Source organism: Pelodiscus sinensis, chromosome 5, assembly GCF_049634645.1.
Source record: "Pelodiscus sinensis isolate JC-2024 chromosome 5, ASM4963464v1, whole genome shotgun sequence".
Classification (NCBI taxonomy): domain Eukaryota; kingdom Metazoa; phylum Chordata; order Testudines; family Trionychidae; genus Pelodiscus; species Pelodiscus sinensis.
In genome coordinates, this window is record NC_134715.1 from 49736437 (window position 1) to 49761253 (window position 24817).

At 40.5% G+C, this 24817-nt stretch overlaps 1 long non-coding RNA gene across 3 annotated transcripts in view; it reads right to left on the minus strand.

Annotated features, from left to right (window-relative positions):
* Nucleotides 1-24817, minus strand: part of LOC102455721 (uncharacterized) — a 110992-nt gene that overhangs the window by 69914 nt on the left and 16261 nt on the right. The gene's annotated exons all lie outside the window — the stretch shown is intronic.

Genomic DNA, 24817 nt, shown 5'->3' on the forward strand with positions numbered 1-24817 from the left:
TCTTACAAGATAAGCTGACATACATATATAACAGCTCTTTACAAATAAATTTTCTTCACAATTTAGCAGTAATGGAACTGCACACCCCGCTGTCAACTTTCTGGGCAAGCAAATGTTTTCATAGATAGGGGTTCCTCGGGATATGAAAAATTATTTTAGGGGTTCCTCCATAGGAAAGGTTTGGAATCATTGAGCTAGATAGAGAGCTTGATGCCCGAGATATGGGGAGAGGAAGGGGAACCTCACCAGACCACTAAGAAATACAATACAGATGCCCTGAGCTAGGACAGCACTGAGGGAATCAATACAAGTTAGAAGGGGATATAGCAGCTTGGGCAGTGCTAACTTTTAACAGGAGGCTAGTATCATGGAAGGAAGAAAGGTTCCTTAGAGCCATTTGCAGCTCCCTAAGTAATGCTGGGTTCATCCACTGTATTCTGGTAGTTTGATATGACACCGTAAAGTATATTCCACATGTCCTCAGTGCATTTATTAGTTTTATCTCCTCCTTTTCCAGCAAAGAGTAGCAAAATTATATTAGTGCATTGACAGATATTGGTTATTCCTTGAAGACTATATTTATCAAATGGAAATCTTGTACTTCAATTTACTTTAATTTATTGGCAGCAGTATCTATTCTTAAAGTTTAATTAAATAAATTATGTCCCCATCTTTCTAGTAATCAAAATAGATTCAATACTCAAGGCACTTTCTTTATATAAACCAATATTTATTGAAAGAAGTCCCTGAAGAAAGAAGTCAGTCACCTACGAAAAAAGTTAAAACTTTAACAATCATCAGGGTTACATTTAATATGAAAACAACAACAAGTAGTTCTGTGGGCACCTTGACCATAACCTACTTCTTCAGATGAGCTCGAAGAAGGGTTTTGCCATGTAGCCCTGGAATTTTGTAACTAATATGTCAGTTACAATGAATATATGTTATAGCAAAAGGTTTGGATTAAAAACTTAAATACAAGATGTAGGCCTCAAATAGCCCAGGCAGCTTTGTTAACTTAGCTCCAGCTCTAACCTTCACACTTATTGCATGCCCAAATGGTCAGAGGAGGAGCCAAGAAGTCAGTTCGGCACCAAACGGCACTAAACACCTTGAAGATGGAAGATTGGAGTGGGGCAGATTGACAGATCCTGAAGCTAGCAGCAAGCACCCCTTGAAAGGGAAACAATAACTTTCACCAGAAAGACAACACCCCCAAGGGTCGTCAACATACACATATCAAAGGACTGAGAGAACAACTTCCTCTTGATAAGAAGATTGACTGATGCTAAGTGATTAAGACCTGACAAGGCAAAATACATAGACTTGCATGGAAGGAAAATCCTATAAAGGATGCGGTGTCTTGTATGATTCTTCAGGTTCCTGTCCTGTCAAGTGGAGCAGTAATCCAGACAGACAAGGACCCGGCTCCTTCCACACACCTGACCTATCTGGACACTAGGTCAGGCCGACCAACAGACTGGTAAATACTCTATCAGCAGGGCTTGTGTGTGTGTAAATGGATATGCTACTTTGTTATATTGTCAATAAATGCAGTGTGTTGCCGTATCCACCTGAAAAAGATCCTGTGTGCTTTTTAAGCATAACATTTATAAAATATATATACACAATTTTTATCTGTATGTGTTAGTCTCTGGAGGTATGTCTACACAAGAGGGCTAAAATCAAATTAAGCTACGCAACTTGAGCTATGTCAATTGCATAGCTGAAGTTGAAATAGCACCAAAAGCCTTAAACTGTCTATACAGTAGGAAATCGAAAGAAGAGCCCTCTTCATTTGACTTCCCTTACTCCTCATGAGGTGAGGGTTACAGGAGTCCGAGTAAGCCCTCCAACTTGATATCATTTTGAAATAATTACTTCTACAGGTTGTACCTCTCTCGTCTAGCACCCTTGAGACTTGACCAGTCCTGAACAAGGGGGTTTGCCAACATGGCCCATGCTCCCTGCTGCTCCTTCACCCTGCTCCACAGGGCTCCCAGTTGAGTTGCTGGCCCCCACTGCCCCACCTCCCTGTACCTGGGCTCTACGGTCCAGGAACATCTGTGATCCAACACTGGACCACAGAGTCCCAGTTAAGGAGATACAACCTGTAGTGTAGACACACACTATGTTATTTCATATCAGTTATTCAGAAATAATGCTGTTTTGTAGATGTTATAGGACTATTCATTGTTTTTAAAGTTACAGACTAACGTGGCTACCCCTCTGATACTCAATATTTTAGTCAACCTATAAATCTTTCAAAATGAATAGTGATTACTTACAGCTAATTGCTTTTTTTAACAGTGTCTCAGACTTTTTGCCTTCCCTTTGTCCTCCTGACATCATTCCCAGACTTAGTGTTCTAGTCTGAGGCATGACGGGAAAAATCCAGAACTGCGTTAATTTACAATACAAGATCCTTTTACTATGTTTAATACTTTACTCAGCGCAACAGACACAATGAAACTATAGGGCTACGTCTACACTGGCCCCTTTTCCGGAAGGGGCATGTAAATTTCAGCAGTCGTCGTAGGGAAATCTGCGGGGGATTTAAATATCCCCCGCGGCATTTAAATAAAAATGTCCGCCGCTTTTTTCCGGCTTTTAAAAAAGCCGGAAAAGAGCGTCTAGACTGGCCCCGATCCTCCGGAAAAAGTGCCCTTTTCCGGAGGCTCTTTGAAGTAGGAATATGTCTCTTTGAAGTAGGAATCTTTTTTTTAAAAGCCGGAAAAAAGAGGCGGACATTTTTATTTAAATGCCGCGGGGGATATTTAAATCCCCCGCGGATTTCCCTACGACGACTGCTGAAATTTACATGCCCCTTCCGGAAAAGGGGCCAGTGTAGACGTAGCCTAGGAGAAAAATGAATTTGTTCCTGACTTGTGTATCCTCAGAAGACATAACTAATTTGAATTTCAGGGGCCAGCTCTCTCATCAGAAATAGAACTGCACAGTTGCGTCCAAATGCTAATCTGAAGATAACAAGCTTGATTCTCTTTTCAGCAGTGTCAATTAGGATAACTCAAATGAATGAAGTGGATGTACGATTATGTAAACCTAGTGTGCAGTCAGAAACAAACTCAGTGACTTTGCATAGGTGAACAAAAGGCCAGATTTGGTTGGCTGCCCATGGTGGAGTCTCTCGATAAGGTCTTATGTTTCCGTAAAGCCAGGGCAGATGACAAAGGAAGGGACCACAGCTTGTGGGGGTAGTGCTTTTTCTTTTAGCAAATCAGAGATTTTTGTTCCATCATGTTCACAACATAAAAGCAGGCACAGTAAAGCAAGTGTATATCATCATGTACTATCTTTCTACCAGATGATAGCCAAGGGTTATCTTCCACCACCAATATAATAAGCAGATCCACAGATACAGTTCCTGACATCTGAGAACTGGTCTGCAAAGATCAAATTGAAAGCTTCTAAATTTAACTATCTTTAAAAAAAAAATCTACAAGTATACATGTTCAGGGCACTAGTGATCTAGATATCTTGCCTGACATTTTCAAGTTTACTTGCTCAAAGTTATTCACATGAATACAAGTAGCCTGAGTTTCAGAGGCACTGAACACTCACAGATCCCATTGATAAGTCCTCCCACTCACCACCAATAACATGTCTTATGCATGGGGGGGGGGGGGAGGGGGGAAGAGTATACTTAAAAGTTAGGCATCTAAGAAGTCACATTGTGCTGTGATGTAGTTTCTGTAAATTCACTGTGCCATCTCCCACCCCATACAGCTCTAACAGCTTGGTGGCTGCCATTGGTCACTATGTCCAAGTGAGATTTAATATTTGTAGATTCATATAGGATTTCCCCCCCCCCCATAGGGTTCAAAAAGTCTCATTCCAACTTAACAAAATCTCTCTTAAGCCTGGTAGCATTCAGATCACTTTTAATGTCCATTACAGGTTGGACTCTCCCTGATCCGGCACCATCAGGACCAGATCCATCCCAGATGAAGAATTTTGCACCAACCAGAGGGGGTCATTTTTGGCCCTCCTACGGCCAGCCCCCAACAGCTCCTTACCTCCTGCTAGCCCTACTGCCCCGCCAACGCTACTTAGCAGCCATCACTGCCCTAACTCCAGAACCTGTAGGGCACTTGCACATGCTACACTAGGGTTCCAAGTCCCACCAGACAGCCACGCATGCTAGGCAGACCTGCTGCCACACGTTGAACAGCCCCACCATCCTCACTGGCCCCGTAGGGATCCTTGCCGCTGGCCCTCCACCAGGACTCTCTGGTCCTGAAACATCTGTGCCAGACCATAGTTGTTGCAGGACTAGAAAGTCCCAGTTAAGAGAGTTTCGACCTGTTCCTACATTTGATGGTATTTTGCAAATACAGGGGCTCATTTCTGCATAATGCTTCTCAGAAGAACTGCAAATATGTATTTCACTTAAATAAAATAAATAAATACCAGGCTTTGAAGATTTTGTTCAAACACTATTTTGTCATTTATTGCAAGCAAACTAAAAACAAAACAGTATTTCTTTTCATCAGCTATTGCCTATGCATCATAAAATACTTCAGTGATACATAAGCTAAGTAGTATTATTTTAGCTTCCCCTGAATACTTTGTGCTTCCCATTAGTGCAATCTAAGTTTATGGACCATGACAAAGATTTTTTTAAAAAAGTATTAATATAAAATTCATAATGTAGTCCCCAATTCGTACCATAATCTCCGTTGATATAAAATGCCATGTAACCAGGATTCTACAATTATTTCCTAACCATGTCTAGCTCACATCAAACACTGAATAGATTGTGGGGACACTGACAAGATTAAAGGTTACAAATGCCAAAAGCATGCTAGAGAGCCAACTCTCCCAATCCAAGGTGAAAAATCAGTCAGTATGGGCTGGTATGGGCTACCAGTATGAAAGCTATTTATTGCTAGTAAATACACCATACCTTTCAGGGGACCAGGATTTGGAGGAAGGAGAGAAGCAGTATAGCAGCCAGCAGAGCTGCTGGTGTTCTACTCCTTCCCCCATGTGCTGCTGCCCCTCCCAGTGCAGAAAGGAGCCAAACCCCCAACCCTGTTGTCTGGCAGGACTGCCGCGGTACAGAGACAGAGGAGACGCAGCTCTTTGGATATATAAGGGGTGGAACTAGGGTAGGGGTTCTGCTGATTTCCCTGTTGTAAGTGTAGCAGGGAAAGGAGCAGAAGACTGGCAGCTGGTATATTGCCCCAACCCTCCCCTCTCCCAAGGTAAAATAGTATAGGGAGGGGGAGAAAAGCATGGAGGACCAGAGCTGAGAAGTGGAGTGTAGTCACATGGAAGGTCATGTGCCTCTGCCTTCTTCCTTCCACTGAACCAGGAAGAAATTAATTTTACTTTTCACCACTGCCCCTCATTTAGGAATTCCCACTGTGGATCAGACCCAAAATATAATCCTTTATTCTGACCCTGACAGTGACTAGTACCATATACTTCAGAGAAAGGTGCACTAGCACTAAGCAGGGAGAATCTCTCCTCCTCACTTGTGTCTCATCTTTCCTTAATCTTCAGTTTTGGTGTCTATTTCCATAGCTCAATTCTTTGTTTTGAGTTTTCACACTTTTCATTTAAATAAAAGTCTCCTGATTCATGTTATGAAATGGAAACAAATCAACTGCTGATCCACCTTCTCTTAAATGATTCATTGTTCTGTATACTTATATAATAGACTCTCTCATTAATCTCCTTTCCATGATAAATCTTTGTCATCTGACTTTTTCCCTGACCCTTGTACATTCTCACCCCCCTTTTCTGAACATCCTTTATCTCTGCAATATCCATTTGGAGACAGGGTGACCAGCACTACACACAATATGGCAGTTTAGTCTGCCCCAATTTATATGAGATATATATATTTCACCATCCCATTCCTTGTGCATATTAACCACTTATATTTTAAGAACTACAAATATCCCTGTCTGAAGGTGATGCAGCTAATTTCTATGTCTGTAAGGTCTATGAATCATTTTGATTTTTTTTTCTCCAATGTTCATTACTTTGCCTTTGTCAACATTGGATTTTATTTGCCATTATGTTGCCCGTTCACTTCTCATTTTGGTCTCTGATATTTATCAGTCTTCTGGTTTTGACTAAAAGAACTTCATACCACCTGCAGCTTCCTCTATTTCGCTGTTCCATACCAGATCCCATGTTTAATAATCTGAAAAGGGGATAGAACCTCCAAGCACCTCACTGTTAACCTTTGCTAGGGTAAAATTTGACTGCTTAATCTTACCGTTTTCAGTCTCCTAACCAGTTTTTGATCCATGACAATACTTTACTTTCTTACCCCATGACCACGCTACTTCTTTAGTAGCAATCTTATACAGAATCTTGTCCTAAGTCTTTCTAAATGAATTCTATCATCTGGTTCTCCTTTGTACTCTATTTGAAAAGTTCAAAGAATTCTGAAACACTCTTTTACTGAAATTATGCTGGTTAACTCCTATCATATCATGATTTTACAATTGTTCTATTCTGTTTTTTCCAATTTAAATTTTGCCAGTTGCAGAAAAGCCACCTTAGTCAGCTCAGCTCCTTCACAACTCTTAGTAATATGACATTTAAGCTGGATTTCTAATTCATTTTAAATAATCAAATTACTCCAACACCCCATCAACTGAGAATACCTCACTTTTGTAATCAGAAGGAAGGGCCAGGGTAGGTCTTCTCTATTCAATTTTTAGATTGATATATTCTGTGGAAACTTTTAGGTGCAACACCCTTCCTATACTGCTATGGCTTAATTAGTCTTTTCTACATAGTTTTAACCAGTTATTACTATATCCCATTGATTTGTTAATTTTGATGTTTCCAATGATGCCACTGAAGTCCTCTGAATTACATGGCATTCTAGATCACCTGGGTTGTTTTTTTTTTCCTTTTAGACCTTTTGTATTTGTATTCTTGATTAAGTTAATTTGACTATTGATATTACATAATTTAAACCCATATTCTTAACCTGGCCTGTTCCATTTCAGTTTTGGTTTGTTTTCTACTCTGTACTAGATATAGCTATAATTGTATTTCTTGTATCTGCCGTGTGTGTGTGTCAATATCGCTTGCTGTTGTGGTTTGAACTATAGAAATAATTAGTCATTAGGCCAGAGCAACTGAACAACTGTCTAGTTCAGTCGTTAGGATACTCACCTGGGAGGTGGAAAAAACCCAAAACACATTCATGTCCCTGTTTCAATGACACAACAGAACAACTTCAACAGGAAAGAGTGAGCTACATCAGAGGATCTCATAGCACAGTAGCAAAGGTACTGTACTACCACTTGAGACAGAATCAGATACCTATTTAAATTCAGCTAAGAGGTTAATTAAATCTAGATCTCCCATATAGCTGGGGAGTGCCCTAACTACTGGGTTAAAGCTCGTAAGGGGGTTCTGGGCATATTCACAACCACTACCACCTTTTATCCCATTATGTAAATCTTGTCCTTTAAACACACCCAGAAATAAAACACCCGTTACCCTGTATTTGCTCAGCTCTACCAATGAGACCCTGCTCAATAGCCTTTTAAAAAGAAATTCAAATGTAGCTTTCAAGAGGTCTGCATTTCTCTGTATCATTGCTCTCTTTAGGTACAGGTTTTAGAGATTTTTCCAGACTGCAATAGTTGAATTTAGAGCCTAATTTCCCCCAGTACCCAGCTCCAACTCAGTACTAACTTAGCTGTTCGGATTCAGTCTGTTGCCTTATCAATTTATCTGGGCTCTTTCCTCACTCAAGAAGGACCTCTTGCTGACTTAAATGTGAGAGTTGATATATGGAACTGAATGCAAAGGCATTAATTATATCCTTCCACCCTTTTAATCATTAGTAAATTCATCTCTTGAAGTCTGACCCCAAAGAACCTCATACAATTCCTAGCTGAAAGAGCACATGTAAATATATGAAAGTTCTTTAAAATTAAAACCAACTTTACAATTGGAGTATGAGTGCTTTGAGTGTTATTAATTAACTGCTCCTATAATAGTTGTGACAGAGCAATTAGTTGTTCTTTCTAAACCAAGCGGTATCTTCTCCCTCCAACCCCCAAATAAAGTCATCTTGAGTGTAAACAAAAGGAAAAAAATTACCTGAACAGAGCCACAACAGTTATAGGAGGAGTTAAACAGCAAGACATTTTCCACTCCACCCAAATTGCTGTGTGATCACTCCTATTGCTTCTCCACAATTTCTTAACAGAAGAATCTCTTATCTGATTTTAATCTTAAGGAATACTGAACTCTCCTAAAACCCCACTCTGTATAACTTACTGTCCCTAGCTTTGAAAGGGTCATATCTATACCAATGTGTCTCAAAATAGGACTGCAGACCTACTCATACAAATAGGATTCTAAGACAAGTGAAGTAGCCTGGCTTTCCCCTAACTCAGAATGGCAAATAAAACTTGCACACACACTTTAATGAAACAAAATGGCTTTATCAAAAAAAGGGCATTTGAGCCCTGTTCACCAAGGGCTTAATCTAAATCCAATTTACTAGAAATCTTCCCATTGTCCTCTCAGATTTAGAGCTTGCATTTATGGGGAAGTTAGAGAGACTAATCTAGCTCCCCATGTGGACACCGCTACTTTTCACTAAGTCCTGATTAGGGTTGCCAGATGCTTTAACCAAAGACACTGACCCCCCCCCCCCAAAAAAAAACCAGGACAATATTCTCTTAAGGAAAAAAGGGGGGAGACCAAAGTTGAGCCAAAAAAAATCCTGACAGCAGTTAATCAAAAAAAATAAAATTAATAAAATAAAAATCAGCATAGCCCCTTTAAAAAGAGGCTTTTTTGAAAGCGGCCATTTTGTTTTTCTGTTCCAGCCACAAGGTAAGCCCCTGAGGAACCAGGTGAGTGAAGCATCCGGGGGGACCTGGTGGGGAAACTGGGGCTGGTCCTGGTTGTTGAGTATGTCATAGGTCTGCCAGGTGTCCGGTATTTTTGCCTCCAGGGGGGACGGGGGGGGGGGGGAGAACAATCAGAAAGTACCTGTATTTTCTGATTTTTTTTTAAACCGGCTAGGAGGTGAAAATACTGTACTGTCCACATCAGTACTGGACACCTGGCAACCCTAGGCCTGATCTATACTACATCAGAAATTCAAATTAAGATACAGGCAGTCCCTGGGTTACGTACAAGATAAGGACTGTAGGTTTGTTCTTAAGTTGAACCTGTATGTAAGACGGAAATGGCATCCAGATTGAGCCGCTGCTGAAACTGACCAGCGGCTGACTACAGGAAGCCTGAGGCAGAGCTGCTCTGCCCCGGGCTTCCTAGAATCAGCCGCTGATCAGTTTCAACAGGCTGAATCTGGACACCAGTTCGGACTTACATACAGATTCAACTTATGAACCCCAGGCATCCCCAAGTCAGCTGCTGCTGAAACTGATCAGCGGCTGATTCCAGGAAGCCCAGGGCAGAGCAACTCTGCCTCGGGCTTCCTGTAGTCAGCACTGGTCAGTTTCAGCAGCGTCTGACTTGGGGATGCCTGGGGCAGAGCAGCTTGGGTGCTGCTGGGCTGTTCCAGTAGCACCCAGAGCAGCGCTGCAGGACCAACCACCAGCATCCCAGCTGCTCTACCACAGGCCAGAGAAAAGCCTGGTCTGCTGGGGGGGGGGGGGGGGGGGAGACACACTAGCTGCACCCCCCACCCCCAGCAGACCAGGGAGACACGGGCAGCGGACTGAGATGCACCGCGGTCCCGCCACCTGGGTCCTCCGCAGCTTTGCTCCGCTCTTCCTGGTCTGCTGGAGACCAGCAGACCACGGAGATGGGTAGCAAAGCCTCAGAGGACACCGGCAGCGGGACAGCCACGGTGTGTCTGGACTGTCCCGCTGCTCGCGTGCTCTGCAGCTTTGCTCAACATCTCCCTAGTCTGCTGGGGGGGGGGGGGGTTTCCCCCTCAGCAGACCAGGGAGATGCGGAGCAGCTTTTCTTGCCCCAGAGGACGCGGGCGGCGGGACTGGGGCGCATCTGGGCGTCCCACCACTCCCGTCTTACAGGGCAAAAAAAAACCTGTTTGTAACAGCGGATCCGACATACGTCAGATCCGCGTAACTCGGGAACTGCCTGTACTTAAATCCAGCTTTCTAAATTTCAAAGCTGGAGTCAATACATCTTTCATGGGTGCAACCCACTTCAGATGACTGGAATATTAGAATGTTTTTACATTTTTAAAGTACATTAATCTAATATGCGCAAAGGTACTCACAATCAAGAGATAGCACAAAGTAGCTACTCTGCACACAAATACTGAAGTTCTTTAATATTAAAACAATTGGATAGTGATTTCTTATTTAACATCTCTTGTAACAGTTGTGGCTCAGAGGAACCCTACATATTCCCCCTTCTCCCCCCATGTAGACAAACTATTTGGTATGGTCCTAGATGTTAGCTCAAGGATGTCCACTTAAGGCTTGTTTGATTAAATAAGCTCAGGACCTTTGGCTCACTGGATCCACTCTTTGTATTCACCACCCTTACTCACTTTTACATCTGGGCCTTCCACTACCATGTGCTTCAAACCCTGTGCCCATCTGTCACTATCCTTTACTTTATTTCCTTGTTCCTCATGAACAGATATATTTACATGCATAAGGGGAAATCTATGCATCTCTTGAAACAACAAAATTGGCTTTAGAAGATTTTCATTATTTTCACAAAGGTCCTTGTCCTCTACTTCCCTTCCCCACCCCATATTGTGTCAAACAAACTACATAGAGTAAATTTGATTAGCATTAACATAATTCATCACTTGTCAGCATGTGCCTTGAAAAGTGTAATTAAGTGTAAATAAACTTCATCAAGAAAAAACATTTACAAATCTGTTCTTTCAAAACCCATAGTGGGATGTTCATTATTATGAAGTCATCAGAACATCTACCGGTATTTTGCAAGCAATATTCAAGTAAATGGGTCCAGAATTTCCTTCCCTATCAGAGCAATTCCCAGAATTTTGATCACTGTATTCTAACTTACTATCTTTTCGTAAGGTGACTTGAGCCAGCTATTTTCATCCGTTGGCAGATGCTGAAACAGACTATGGGGCTAAAAGTAAAGAGTTATTCTACAAATCTAATTCAATTGATGACAGCTGAGAATGACACTGAGGTTCTAGCAGAAATTTAATACAGGTGGGGAGGATGTAGAAAAAATGGAGTGGTAAAATGGGATAACAAATAAGCCTCCGTTCAGTCACTAATTTTCATACAGGGAGACAAACCCCGTTACTTCAATAGGGATCCAGCCACAGAGTTTTATTTCTAAGTGGGCCTTTGCAAGCCCTCTACAGTAAAACCTCAGTTTATGAACTGACCAGTCAACCACAAACCTCAATCAGGTAGCAGCAGAAACCACCACCACGAATACATTACAGTACTATGTCAAGCAGAAACTAATGGAAAAAAGGAAATCAGCATTTGTCTTTTGCATGGTAAAGTTTCCAAACTCTTATCAAATTAATGTTCATTTTTGAAAGAACTAACACATTTTGTTCAGTTATAAGCATCCTGAACTCCTAAAGTGTTCATAACTGAGGTTATACTGTAGTTCATGTGAACTGTCAAAGATGAATCATCTGTTTGTTGGTACACAAAGTGTTATCTTATTCATTCAAATTATCTAGTAAATTTCAAGAAGTGTTTGACATTGCTCTAACTTGCTAACAAACATAATTTGCTGAAAATATTAAGTAGTGAAGCTCGATATGCTAAATCAATATAATATCAGTATGTAGCTAACAATGCATGTAATTTTTACCTTCATTAGAAAGAAAAGTAACTCTGTGGCTAAAATGCAATTTAATTACTAAAGCATGTCAAAATAAGGTACCAGTAAAGCATGTATTTAATTCTCTACAAAGTATACAATTACATAGTACTGTTACCCACCAGCTCTGTGATTCTTGGGGAACCAGAACATGGTTGCCTGTCAGCCTTGTGCTCTTGGGGAGTCAGGGAGTGACAGTCATGGAAAACCATCCCCCTCCCTCAGGCCACTGCTAGAATCAAAAGACAAAGCAAAGAAAAGGCCAGGGAAGACACACCTAAACTGCTTCAGACAAAGGTGATACAATTAAGGAAACACCCCAGCCTCATTTACATTAAAGATGGAACAGAGGGACATCTCATTAGCATACAGAATGGAGAGCAGCTCTTCCAAGGCAGGAACCGCAGTGAACTATGGGACACCGAAAGCAGAGAAGCACTGCCTGATGGGAAATCTCTACTTCAGATGCTAATGAACCTAGGCCTGCTCACACCCAAATTAGTCATTATCAGACCAATTCTAGTAACGATCCTATTGACATCCAAAATACTGAAACTGCCTAGTTGCATTGTGAGCTCATTCAAGGAACATCACCCATAACCAGGGGTGATCAGTCTCTATTGTCTCTCCTCTCTATCTCTGAACTATCCCTATAAAAACTCCTCTCCTTCCCCAAGAAAACTGTTCTGATACCTGGACTTAAACTGCATCAGTTCCATTGAGACTTCTTCATCTCCTGTCTGATCGTGCTGGGGGCTCTGTCCTGCTTTTCTCCTGCCCTCTGGACCCCCAGCTACCATCATCATCTGGGAACCCCGATCAGTGCAAGCTCCGTGGAGTGGTGAGGTCTCTCTTTCTCTCTCTCTCTCTCTCTCTCTCTCAACTATCTCTCTAAGCATAGCCTCCTGACCCTGCCCTGTATAAACTGTTATATGGTTACCTAACATTTGTAATCAGCTTCAATTTAGATTTAATATTGTAATTGTTAGATTTAATATTGTAACGGTTTGATATCTATTCACTACTCAGAAATAAATCACTTTCATTGTTAAACTGGTTGCTTCTCTCTCTTTCTTTCTCTTTTGATCACTCTTCCTTAAGGGGTGTTGTTTTGGCTTCCCCATTCACTCTGCAACAACGCTTCTTGTACCCAAGCAAAAGATCCCTGTAGTGCCCAAAATCCTGTGGGGTTTGCTCATCGTGTGGTTTACCTGTGAATGACTGTGGTGTGAAAGTGGGGATAGGGGGTGCTGAACCTGGGGGCTTATGAGGATGGCAGCTTAAAGTGCTGTTTAATCCAGCCCATGGAGTCCAAAGGCACATGAGGGTGCAGTGTGGCATTGCTGTGAAACCCAGCCAGCTGAGTTCAGGGACATATGAGGGGGTCAGCTTGTGAGTGCTGAGTACCCAGTCCTCTCAGACATGCTCTGATTAGTGGGTGTGAGTGTCTGTGTGTGTTGCTAAGGTGGGAAGAACCCCATCCTGGGGAACCTAGTTCCTGCAGGAGAGCTCCAGTGGGAGGGGGAATTGGCAGCAGGGAGAATTCAGCTCCATATGAGAGCCCAAGTAAGCACCAACAGCACACTGATAGAATTGTTAACCTTCCCTCAGTCCCATAAGGGTAACCCTGATAAATGAGCATACCCCAGAGTATTGGGCAAATCTGGGAACAGTACTAATGTTAAAAACTACACTTTGATCAGTATACTATGGGTATGTCTACACTATGGGACAAAGTGAAATTAAGATATGCAACTTCAGCTACATTGTGTTGCTGAAGTTGAAGTAGCTTAACTTGACTTTTGGCGCTGCCTACACTGCAGGAAGAATACACTTCCTTCGACTTCCCTTACTCTTTGTGGAACAGGACTACCAGCATTGACTGGAGTGCCCCCTCTAAGTTCAAATTAGCTGTATTAACTGGACGCACTCATTCAAATTCTGGAAGATGAACAGTGGCAACTTCGATCTTCTCAGTAGTGTAGACATACTTTGTCTCTTGTTCTGTTAATTGTATAAAAACTCCGCCAGCAAAATACATCAATTCAGAAAGTGACTGTCCATTCCTGTGAAACATTTTTATAAATTGAAATGTGATCTCACTCATATGTAGTGCAATCTACAGCACATAACATGGATCCCAATACTGAAATCCTTGAGTTTAGGAACCATGGGTTCAGCAAAGAGCACAGAGTAAGGCTTTAAATCATGACCATATGTAACATTATTCCAAAGAATGAACTATGTGCAAAGTACATTATGGCAACAAATTGATCTCCCCTACTATAGTACAGAATTTCCAGAGGGGATGGATAGGAGCTAGGGGAGAAATGTTGTGGATACTTTAACCAAACACAAATTTGCCTGTTAATGCGTACCTGGCATTTTAAAAAATGAGGAGGCAACAAGTGATACATACTTTTCACCTTTAGCTTCCATTTCTTTTCTCTTTGGAGCAATGAATAAAATATATAGATAGAAGTGTTCATGAGGCATTCCCTAATACTAATACTTTTAAGTTAAAATTAATAGGAAACTGTCATATATGCTTAGCAGCTCAGCAGCTCTTTAAAATTAATTCTATATCAAAAGCACAGACAGCTATGTTTAAGAGGAAGTAGCCTAACCACAGACTACATGAATTGTCTTTTGCTCTTAAGGAGTGTATTAGGAAACATGATAATTTAGGATAAGCAGTAAAATTTGTAAGAGTAAAAATCCTCATCCGAGTCTCTAGCTCTTCAACAACACACCAAAATTGGTGTAAGCAGAAAAAATTCCTTGCATCTACTTACAAGATCCTCAGCTAATTTGCTAGCCCTTGAGAAAAAAATTTGCATCTCAAATTAACCACAGAACTGAATAGACAATGAGCGATCAGGCCATAAATACCCTGCAGTAACGACTACAGGTACCTCATCATCTACAACTCATTCTGGAAACTGAACTCATGTGCTGCTCTCTGAGAAGAGGCAGGAGGTCCATACCGAGGCAGGCTTAACAGCATTCGTCGTCCTCTACCTGGCCAGTAGAGAGATGCTGCTACACCTGATGGAGTGAGTCAAAAAACTTAAAGTAAAAAAAAAAAAAAAAAAAAAAAAAAACACACCAAGAAAAACAAAATAATCTTGATAAGCTACAAGATCAAGGATCCTCATAGTTGCAGTTTTTTAAAAAAAATCTATAAGTAAAAAACCAGATAACGAGTTGCTGACATCACTAAGTATCCTTGTAATCACACTAGCAGAAACAATTTGCTTTTTGTATTTTTCTTTTGTATTCATTCTTTTAGCTGTTATCTTTTAACTTTGTTATTCACTAAGTGGCAACATCAATAAAGTTATGCTCGTTAATTAAAAAAATTGGTACTTTATCTAAATTTATTGACTACTTCCCAGGTAAGCAAGGGGGCAGACCCGAGTTCTGCGCAGTCCTAGCGAGCCCAAGGGAAGGGGGCGGTTTGCTTAATCTTGACCACTCACTGCAGAAACTATTTAATGACACAGTCTCATGATGAACCCAATTCTTTATGCTTTTCTAAAAACTGTATGTAATAGGTATATTCCTACATCTCTTTCAGTTAGTCTCATTCCCATGTGTTTCCCACAAATTAGGTTAAACTCAAGTCCTATTCCATTTTGGTAGATAGATTACATTACATTCTAGTTACAAAAGACATGCTCCTGTGTATTATAAACTGGCTATGATCCCATGGAAAGTTTATCCAATTTAGTCAATCCAGCAGAATAGGACAGGCCAATTTAAAACAGTCTCAGAATTAGTTCAGCACAAGAAAAACAGTATTCACAATGCAGATTAGCAGGTTGTATCAGAGCACGAGTGTCCTTGGCCATGACCAATGAATATCCTTTTCCCCGGTATTTCCAGGCCACAGTAGTCAACCTGTATCACTCAATTTAAGACTATTCTGGGCAGCTGAAAGACTTTGGGTGAAACAGGGATTGTCATGCAAGGTATCTACAACTACTGGCATAGCCATGGCTAAATCAATATTTGTGCTTTTTTAAACAGCTCAGTTTATAGAATTAGTTTACTGGCTTCTGGCAGGTCATCACAGACTAGCCATTTCTCAGCCATGTTATTTACTTCAAATGCCTGTCAATAAGGCTGAAACACCTTCTCTCTGCAATAAGAGAATCATGACTCATTGAGAAATAAACATCTACCCAGAAGGTTCCTTAAAAAACCCAATGCACCCCAAAATCAGTGTATGAGAAACTCATTCTTGGCTCTCCTCCAGCACCAATGTTTCAGCCTCCATTCCCAACCATTATCCTCACTCTCCTCAGTTTCTCCTGCAGTTAACCACTACCATCTGTCTTCCACACCCCATTAATTTCTGAATATTAAACTTCCCCTCCCAGTTAGCCAATATTTTTCTTCTCAAATAATTTGCTTTTTCACTTTTTTTCAAGTGGAGATGATTAGACACCACCAAGCGATCCTTCATTCCCCTGTTCGAGTTTTATCCACAGATTGACACAAAGGAGAAAGTTTGAATGTTAGCTAAACTAGAGATCATGTTGTATATGTTCTGGACCTTCTGGCTAGAAGAAACAATTCTTATGGAATCCACCTTAGTTCAGGTGTACATACTATCTTTTTGATCTGGGCTAAAATATAACACTGAAAGGACATATCATTATCCAATTTCTCTCTGTAGAAAATTAGAGGTTTAAAACTTCAACCACATTTTAGGTGTAGAAAACTTCTGACTTAATTATTTCTTGCGGGCAAAGGCAGATCATAAATTTCAAGCTACTTGTGAGAACTTCTGTCATCCTCAGTCACTTATTATTTATAGAAATGGTATCTTTTGGCTTAGAGGCTCTTTTGCAGTACCTAGTATGAAATGGCTGCATTGAGAGGGTAGACTAATGTGGATTACATCACTGTGAAGTTTCTCACTGCCCTTGAATAATGACCATTATCTCAATTAGCTCCAGGAAAAACAGTCACAAACCTTATTAAACCATCACAGACTGAATTTAGAAGTATTTTGGCAAACTTTCAGTCTCTGTAGAGTTTTGTCTGCCTGAATTTGAGTGATTTGCATATTGCTAATCATTACATTCAGCTCTGGAGTTTTCTTTGTAATTAGTTCTTTTAAGTGCATCAAAGCTTTAGTGAACATATATTCATTTGACAGTTTGCTAATTGCTTTTTATGTTGTCATCTTTATGGCAAAGCAGCTTTATGATCTTAAACCTCTGAAACATTTTAATATTTCCTAGAACGTGTATTAAAGTACTAAGAACTATGGTCAGATTAAACAAGTTGCACTCATTTGAAGATACATGAGGTCCTTTTGATGCATCAGTTTAGTTAGTATTAGACAATTTTAATCCTTCCTATGACTTTTGAAGCCTAGAAAAAGAAAAGCCTTTCATATTATTCAATCCACAGTAAATTGCATTGTGACAAGTGTCCGACAAATAGCCATGTTAGTCAATATCTGCAAAACTGGGAGTCCTGTGGCATCTTTAAAATTAATACATTTATTTGGGCATACGCTTTCGTGGGCAAAGACCCACTTCATCAGATGAAGTAGGGATTTGCCCATGAAAGCTTGTTATGCCTAAATAAATGTGTTAATTTTTAAGATCTCAGGTCTCCTCGTTTGTTCTGATAGCAAAGGATCTCACCTCATTTTTACTGTTTTGTTGCAGACATCCATTGGAAATTTATACCACAGATTAGTACATTTTATTGTCAAAGATTTCCCCAATATTCAGGAGACATTTTGGTAATCACATCTACTACTACTAAGACTGTCACCTCTATTCTTAGTGTTTGTTCTCAAATATTCATAGGTTGTTTCTCAAAGTTCAGCATATACACTGCTTACACTTAATAGTCTATTGCTCAAGAAACACCTCTTTGTGGTCAGAGTAACAGATTTTGAAAAGAGAATGAGAGTGATTTTCATGTTATTTTGGCTAGAATGAGTACAGACATCCTGAGAGAGAAATTGCAACTCACTGATCCTCAAAATTTGGACACAGTGGCAGATTTAATATAGTTAGTATTTTTGACAAACCAATCGCATTTGCCACATAATCTCACCTGGCCATAGAAATGTATTTTTTTCCCCCAATAAAAGCACATGAGGTTTTTCATTAATTTTGCTTTATGAAAGTAAAATAGTTGTGTAACTAGTACCCAGTTCAGCTTCCTTGCAAGTCAATGGAAAAACTAGGGAAAAGTTGGCTGAGGTAATAGTTTTTATTGAGTTTACTTCATCTGAAGAAAGTCTCTGGATAAACTCAAAAGCTTGTCTCTCACCAGCAGAAGTGGATCCAACAACATCTGTTACCTCCACCAACTTGTGTCTCTAGCATCCTGAGACCAACATGGCTGAAACAACAAATATAAGCCATGGAGCAAGGACTGAGACCTTGCTGTGCAAACACACATCCAAACACCTAACTTTGCCCATTTAAAAACTTTTCAGATTTTATTGGCTTAGCCCAGTAGTGAACCTCAATATGCACCTGTATAGCATAGGTCATTAATGTCTGTTTTTGCTGTAGTGGGGATAAAAAGCAATTGTTCACTAATGCTTCCATTTTATTATCTCATTTCTGTTTCTCATTTACAAATGTACAAAATGAATTTAGCTGATGCATGAGCTAGTCTATTTAAAAAAGACCTAGTTACAACAGTTCTGTTTCTTTAACATTTATGCTACATATGAAATGTTGTTAGAGACAATGAGATCGTGAATAATTGGTTTTATATTCTGGACCTCGTCTTAATTGGATCACTAATACATAGATCCAATTACATCAATGAGACACCATCATGTGTCTTTTATTTTTGTGATGAAAAATGGATGTCATTACTGCAAAATTATTCAGTACCAATAGTCTACAAAAGGTGCTAGATTTTCAAAACACATACATGTACAACAGTATATTAAAGTGTAAGCTACATAAATTACTCTACAGTTTTCTTACAGCTGTTTCTAAGAGCCATTGTTCACTTTCACAACTGTCAAGACAGTAGCCTTTGAGTGAAGCTATGTAGTACGTGCATATTGACTAGTAGACATCTACAAATATTTCTCACGTGTCAAATTTCTTCACTATATAAATTTTTCATCTTTACATTGATGACCAAGTTACAGCTAGCATTGGCTAATTTTTTGCCTTCTGGCTAGCTCATTTCTTGTGTCAAAAAAACCAAAAAAGCAGCCACAAACCAGAAATTTAGATGCAACTATCAAAGTGCAAAAATGTTATTACCGAAGTAATATTATGCCTGAATGTTAATCACCACATGACCATGCTGAATTTCCATAAAGGAATTTAATTATCTGAGAAAATTTCCAACACATACTCACAAGATGGCAAGGACAAAGACAGTTTTATGTATTTATAAATAAGAAAACCATTGTATTTGAATAAAAAAAATTACTCCGTTACATAAGCTATGCTAGAATAGTCTATGTTTTTCATAAAAGTATTAAAATATTAAGGCCCACACCTTCAGCAGGAGCTATACCAATTTACACCACCTGAGCATCTGGCCCTACATTTAGTCCTCATTTGTAATGAAGAAGGAAAATGGCTTTACAACTTAACAGGACGAGAACAGAAAATGATGTATGGATGAACAGACAGCAGTCGTAACTGAACAAATGCTAAATTACTTAGAAACATTTTGTGGACATAAATGTGAGTTGTAAATGAATCCCAGATGAGTGTTACAATCAGAGCTACCACCATGATTAAAGTAAAGTGCTAGTAATATGCCCAATGACTGTGATTGCCGTTACATAGAACTGATGTTTAGAATCCACTAGAGATAAAAGTTTTTAACATAGTGTGTCTAAAGCCTTTCATATTATGCCTTTGACAATATTGTTAGTTAATATTCTTACAGAAACAAATTGAATAGCAGAGGTAAAACAGCAATAGTCCCAAAAGGCATGATCTACCTCATGGTAAAATCCATAATGAAAAGGAATGTCACTTCTCTCACTCTGGATACATTTGGCTGTTTTCATTTAATAAAGTAAATTCATTAATTTAGTAAAATATTTGGCTGAATTTTTACAGTAGTCAAGACATGGAATGTAACATTTTCATAATTATGTGTGTTATACATATGAGCTTTATAACAATAAAAAACCAGATACATTCATACCCACCAACTTACACACATCTACCAGTTAAAGATAAGCAGTATAGTTCTATGGGGGGAAAAAAAACCATATACAAGATGAACAAGTGTATACAATTCTACAGGACTTTCTGGCTGAAGAAAAAAGCTTTTTTATTTATGGTAGAATGTGCCATTTTTGTTGTAAAATATGAGACCCATGTTCAATTCCATATCTCATCTTTTGGGATCATAGATTGTGTGTCACTGTTGGGCTACAGATTGTTTGCAACTCCAGGAGCTTATGGCAGAAAATAAGCTGCACTTTGACTCAGAGTCAGGGTATGTCTATACTTTCAAGAGAGGGATACAAATGAAGACATTCAAAATTGCAAATGAAGCCAGAATTTAAATATCCCGTGCTTTGTTTGCATAATCACATTATGGCGCTATTTTGAAATAACTGCATCTTAACAGGGTCTTACTTTGAAATGGGTTCTCTTTCGAAATAGCGCTCTTGAAATAACTGGCAAACCTCATTGTATGAGGAATAAGGGTTATTTTGAGAGAAGGGTTCTCTCTCAAAATAACCGTGTCTAACAGCATGTGTTATTTCAAAATAGCACCATAATGCGATTATGCAAGTGAAGCATGAGATTTAAATCCTGGCTTCATTTGCAGTTTTGAACGTCTTCATTCGCATCCCACTCAGAAGAGGGTGCAAGTGTAGACATACCCTCAGAGTGACGGAGGTACTGTGGTAGGATTTTGAGCCCACTGCAACTTCTCAAAGCCTCTTCCTCCTCGTGGCTGAAATGGAAAAGCAATCCCATTAAATAATGTATATGAAGTGCAATGAGAGTTCAAATATTAGTAGAACCAATAGTTGGCCTTGGCAGAAGTGAAAATAGTTTGATATCCTCGCTTCTAATGTTATGCTTAATCCAGTAAGCCATAGGGCACCTCACTATCTCCTCTAGTACCACCATACAAAGGAAAAGTTTCAAGCAACAGATTTTATCCCCCCACCCTCTCTTCTAGTAAACATAGTGAGTGAAAATATTTTGCATGGCATTTCCTATAGATATTCCAAAATTCCAAAGTTGTATTTTATTATCACAGATGTTACCCAAACTCTAAGGGTACGGCTACCCAAACTCTAAGGGTACAATTACGGCTACACTAGACACTTTGCTGGAAAAGGCAATGCAAATGAAGCATGCATTAGCGTTTTCTCACTTCATTTGCATAATCTCTTCTGGTCCCTTTTTGTGCAAAAATAAGCCGTGTGGACGTTTCCTTTTTTGCACGAAAACTTTTTTGCTCAAGATCCTTATGCCTCTCTCCGGAGATAAGAATCTTGGACAAAAAGGTTTGTGCGCACACAAACAAGTGTCCATAGTTTGTTTTTGCACAAAAAACCCTTGTGCAAAAAGGGACCAGAAGAGATTATGCAAATGAAGTGCAAGGAAATGCTAATCCATGCTTCTTTGCATTGCCCCTTCCCTCTTCCAGCAAAACACATAGGCTACGTCTACACTGGCCCCTTCTTCGGAATAGCCATGCTAATTTAGAACTTTGGAATAGGGAAATGCGTGGGGGATTTAAATATCCCCCGCGGGATTTAAATAAACATGGCTGCCGCTTTTTTCCGGCTTGGGGAAAAGTCCTCCAGAATAAAGCCCTATTCCCTGAAAGTAGGAATAAGAGATCCTCCGGAATAGAGCTTTATTCGTGCCAGTCTGGACGCTCTTTTCCAGCTTTTCCCCAAGCCAGAAAAAAAGCGGCAGCCATGTTTATTTAAATCCCACGGGGGATATTTAAATCCCCCACGCATTTCCCTATTCCAAAGTTTAAATTAGCATGGCTATTCTGAAGAAAGGGCCAGTGTAGACACAGCCCTAGTGTAGTCATAGCCTAAGGGTATCTCTCTACTGCCACTGAAAGTAAGCGTGCTTCCCAGCTCAGACTAACACAAGCTATCTCTGCTCAAGATAGTGAACAAACAACAGTGCAGCTAGAGCAAGCATGGACAGTTATTTGGGTTAACCAGCAGTGTGCGAACTCACCCTGACCTGGCATACATACTAAGGTAGTTAGCCTGAGCAACCGCCCTTGCTACCCTGGCAAAACTATATTTTTATTGCACTCACTGGAGTGGAGCTAGCATGTCTGTCTAAAATGGAGCTGGGAAGCATGTTCCAACTTGCAGTGTAGACATATCCTAAAAACAGTCATTTTTTCCATAAGAGGACTTGCTTTTCTTAGGAATATTTTATTCAGTCTTTTTTTTTTAATCAAGTGTTAACAGACAAAATGATAGGCTAATGAATGCCACAGTTGCTTGCATATATGCAATACAGAAATGATCACTCCTGGGGTTTTCTTCGTAAGGGATAAAGGAAGTTCTATCTTCTGACAAATGAAAGTGATACCTAATTTATGACCATCAACAGGAGCACAAGGACAATGTTCACACCTGCTTTGGCCTCTTGAAGTATTAAGAAACACTATTCTTCAAGTTCTTTGCAACAGAGCTTTAAAGGAGTTTGGGGAATGTGGGGTATGCATTTTCACCCATTCCTTTTTCTGTCAATGGCCTCCACATCTTGCACAAAGCTATTTTCTGTTCTTAGTGGGAGTAATCTGTGCAAGGAGCAGGATAAACCAACTAGAATACATGGGCATCTTAGCACTTTATTACCAGGGGAGGGGCGTGCGCGTGTGCGCACGCACACAGCTGGGAAGCCATTATTTCTGTTTCCAGGCACTAGCTGGAAATATAGCCAATACAATATGCAAAGTACATGCAATGTGTATTTTTCCCTTCAACACTTAGGTAACAAACTATTTTAGATGACATATGTGAAATACTAGAAGTGCTTACAAATTGCAGGAGCAGAAGATTGAGTTTGCTTAAAGAGCTGCTTGTATTTATGGAAAGCTATGAAAAATATTTTGTTTACATTTCTACTCATTATTTCTTGTAGCAAAAGCTTTTAGGGAGGACAAGGGTGCGGGAAAAGTAAAGCTGTGCGAAGGGCAGAAACTCCATTTTGGCAATGATTTTGGCATTTCAAAGTCTGGCTTCGTTCTAAATAGGAACAAAATCCCAAATTTAAAGTTCTCTACCAAAGTTAATTCTGAAAGTACAGGCAGTCCCCGACTTACGCGGATCCGACTTACGTCGGATCCGCACTTACGAACGGAGCTTTCTCGCCCCGGAAGTCGGGGCGAGAAAGCCCCGTTCGTAAGCTGCTCCGGTGCCCCTGGTCTGCTGGAGACCGTCTCCAGCAGACCAGGGGCACCGGGCGGGTTCCCGCGCTTCTGAGGCTTTGCCAGAGCAAAGCCTCAGAAGCGCGGGAACCCCCGCTGCTGCCGCATGAGACCCGGTGCCTGTGGTCTGCTGGGGACCGTCCCCAGCAGACCACAGGCACCCTGACTGAAGCCGCAGCCGCGGGGGTCCCGCGCCTCAGAGGCTTTGCCAGAGCAAAGCCTCAGAGGCGCGGCACCCCGCTGCCGCTGCGGCTCTGCTCCCCGTGTCCCTGGTCTGCTGGGGGGGGGGGGGGGGCGCAGCTAGTGTGCTCCCCCCCCCCAGCAGACCAGGCTTTTGTTTTGGACTCTGGGGCAGAGCAGCTGGGGCGCTGCCGATTGGTCCTGCAGCGCCCGTGGGCACTACTGGACCAACCCGGCAGCACCCCAGCTGCTCTGCCCCAGGTCCTGATTCAGCCGCTGCTGGTCAGTTTCAGCAGCGGCTGAATCAGGACGTTTGGGGCAGAGCAGATGGGGTGCTGCTGGGTTGGTCCAGTAGCACCCCAGCTGCTCTGCCCCAGGCGTCCCCAAGTCAGCTTCTGCTGAAACTGACCAGCGCTGACTACAGGAAGCCCCAAGCAGAGTTGCTCTGCCCCGGGCTTCCTGGAATCAGCTGCTGATCAGTTTCAGCAGCAGCTGACTTGGGGACGCCTGGGGTTCTTAAGTTGATTCTGTATGTAAGTCAGAACTGGCGGTCAGTTTCAGCAGTGTCTGAATCTGGACGCCAGTTCTGACTTACATACAGATTCAACTTAAGAACAAACCTACAGTCCCTATCTTGTACGTAACCCGGGGACTGCCTGTATAGTTTGGGATCAAAACATTCAGTTTTAATTTAATCTTTGTTTTTAATGTCACACTAATATAAATTCAAAATAAAAATGTGGAAATTAAGTCAATGCAAAATATAAACTAGAACTATATCCCTACAGAAAACTTCAAAATGGGACATTTCAGCACTTCTGGAATTGTTTAGTATGGTTTCATTTCCTGATTGTTCTCCAAAATTAAATATTTGGCAAACTTGACACCATTTTGCCAAATGTTTTAGTTATGATGAGCCTCATTCTGCAACTGAAAATTGTCTGACCACAGGTTAACAGGTCTAGTTATAATATCCACATTTCCACAATAAACCAGTATTAAACCAAATTAAGGATTATGCATCCATAAGGTTAGTGGGTGAAATGGCATTCACACTCTTAGAAATATAAATCCAGATTTCCTGAAAATGTGCACAGAATAGAAGTGAGAAAGACAAAATTGTTTATTCTTGAAAGACTTTCAAATGAGTACTTAACTATATTAACTAGCACTTATGAACAACCCTACAATAAAAAAAAAAGAATTATATGTGGAAGAGAAAACATCAGTAAAGAAAGATTTCAGCATCAAGTTTGCAACAGAGTCGTTAAATGAATGCAGCTTTTAAAAATGACATACGGCAAACATGTTAAGTCAGTCCTTTAACATTTTAGTAACTTTGGATTTCTTAGAGGATTAATGAGAATGCATATTAACCCAGAGAAAACAGCACATGGAAGAAACTCCATATAGATTGCGTGCACACATAAAATATTTGTATTTTCTC